This window comes from Macrobrachium rosenbergii, chromosome 2, assembly GCF_040412425.1.
Source record: "Macrobrachium rosenbergii isolate ZJJX-2024 chromosome 2, ASM4041242v1, whole genome shotgun sequence".
NCBI classification, from domain to species: Eukaryota; Metazoa; Arthropoda; class Malacostraca; order Decapoda; family Palaemonidae; genus Macrobrachium; species Macrobrachium rosenbergii.
In genome coordinates this window covers 66,394,006-66,396,505 of record NC_089742.1, presented here as the reverse complement: position 1 = coordinate 66,396,505, position 2,500 = coordinate 66,394,006, and the positions used below count along the sequence as shown (strand labels likewise).

The 2,500-nt window shown below is 36.7% G+C and overlaps 1 protein-coding gene across 1 annotated transcript in view; it reads left to right on the top strand.

The window, feature by feature from the left end:
• The window catches only part of LOC136848054 (QRFP-like peptide receptor), a 238,796-nt gene that overhangs the window by 194,792 nt on the left and 41,504 nt on the right, over positions 1–2,500 (top strand).

Below are 2,500 nucleotides of genomic sequence, written 5' to 3'. Positions count from 1 at the left end.
TGCAATTGTAGGGGGGAAAAGTCAAGATCAAAAGGTTGATTCAGTTTATGAGCGTTTGCTCACTCTGTTATGAAAGTGATGTGCCTTCTTCTCGTGAAAATGAGAATTTTCTAGGTCGAATGAAGGTCGAATACAAACAAAACAAGTAAAAAATGCCTCGAAGTTTCTTCGGCGCAATCGAGTTTTCTGTACAGCCGCTACAGCGTATATAATCAAGGACACCGAAAATAGATCTTTCAATGGTCTCGGTATAACGCTGTATGAACCGCGGCCCATGAAACTTTAACCACGGCCCTGTGGTGATATATATCGTTGCCAGATGCACAATTATGGTTAATTTTAACCTTAAATACAAATAAAAAAAACTGCTAAGGCTAGAGGACTGCAATTTGGCATATTTGATGATTGGAGCGTGGATGATCAACATACCAATTTGCTGCCCTCTAATCTCAGGAGGTTTTAAGATCTGAGAGCGGACAGAAAAAAGTGCGAACAGAAAAAAATGCGGACAGAATAAAGTGCGGACGGACAAACAAAGCCGGCGCAATATTCTCCTTTTCAGAAAACTAAAACTGGGTCATTCCCAAAGGAGGGAAATACTGAGACCCAACATTTGTGAAATCTTCTTTTTGCTATCCATATAACATGGAGAATTTTTTATTGGTTAATAATAAGTAAATATGGGTAAGTAAATACATACACTGTACGTGTGTGCATTATCTTTAGTCTTAAAATCAAGGTCACGTCCATTCTGTAACAAATATGCTTAATATGTATTTTGGCTATGCAACAATATTGCTTGTACAGCTTCAGCTTAAGGCCGTCTTGAACTGGATAACTAAAGCGCAAGCTTAATCTTCTTAAAACGAATCATATCTAACCAGAAAAAACGGAAAGCAAGCTGATCTGGATGGAATAGAAACAGTCATCCAACGTGCAGTGCTGGAAGGGAACCAAAGAAAGGAAGAAAATGAACAAATAAACAGCAAAGAAAACTATATCACATTCTTGGCTTTATATCGATCTTGAATTTTCAGGATTAAGGTTTTAGTGCATTTTAGAGACAAAGAATGAAAAAGTTCTTGATTTTTTTTTTAAAATCTCATTTCTATTTTCATCCTAGCTGCGTATTCTCTGAATTATTCTAACAGGGAACAATTATTAAAAAATAAGAAACACTATTCCTCCCTTTCCTTACTATACTATGTCATTTGAATCACACTGATACAGGTTTAAAATTGCAAGGAACTTCATCCTCAGTGAAATATTATGAGAAAATGATATCATGTCCCCCGCCTACTACGCTGCATTATTTCTTTCCAAGAAATCCGGAAGACATGACGAGCTTCTGTTATTGTTTAGGACAATTTTTATTTTCGAGATGCGCGCTTTCCAGACATTTCGCCTGAGCAGAATAACAAGGGGATAAACTCGAAGTTGCTTGCATGTTCGTGGTGAGTGTGCTTTTACGAAATCTTATCATTCATTTGTGCAAGTGGATACACACACAATATGTGTGTATGTCTGTATGTACTGATAGATAGACTGACAGATAGACAGATAGATAGACAGACAGGCAGATAGATAGATAGGTAGATAAAACAAGAAAACAGGATTCTTACCTTTATCCTACTGACAGCAGCTGAACTTTGCCGCAACTTTAGGTTATATGTATGTATATATGTTTGTATGTATTTATGTATAGATAGATAGATAGATAGATAGATAGATAGATAGACAGACAAATAGATAGACAGATAGGTAGGTAGATAGATAGGCAGGCAGATAGACAGATAGACAAATAGATAGACAGATAGGTAGGTAGATAGATAGGCAGGCAAGTAGACAGATAGACAAATAGATAGACAGATAGGTAGGTAGATAGATAGGCAGGCAGATAGACAGATAGACAAATAAATAGACAGATAGTTAGATAGATAGATAGACAGGCAGACAGACAGCTAGACAAATAGATAGACAGATAGGTAGGTAGATAGATAGGCAGGCAGATAAAACTAAAAAAAAAAGGGGGGTGTTCTTATGCTTAGTGCTTCTCACAGCACCTGAACTTTGCCGCAACTTTGCTTCATGTCATTCAAAGAGACATTTTGGTTGCAAGGAGCTGTGTCAAATGTCAGTAAAATGCTAAAAGCTGAACTTACCAACACTGTCATCGTGTGTTTATACATGTCCATTCAGTAGGATATTCCTCTACAACCAACACCGCTAAAATTATCATTTCTGCTCACAATCATGCACAAAGTATTCGTATTTCCTGCAAAATAAATTATTAAAATTAACATCGCTTCTCCCAACAAGCATACAAATTACATGTAAACATCAGTACAGTTTATTTCAATTTTCACTAGCGTAGAAAAACGACTTTTACAGAGCACTGTGAAAACATCTGGAAACAAAGACAAGCTCTCGGAAACCTTCGTTACAATCTTCGTGTGAATATACATAACACACACACACACACACACACACACACACATAT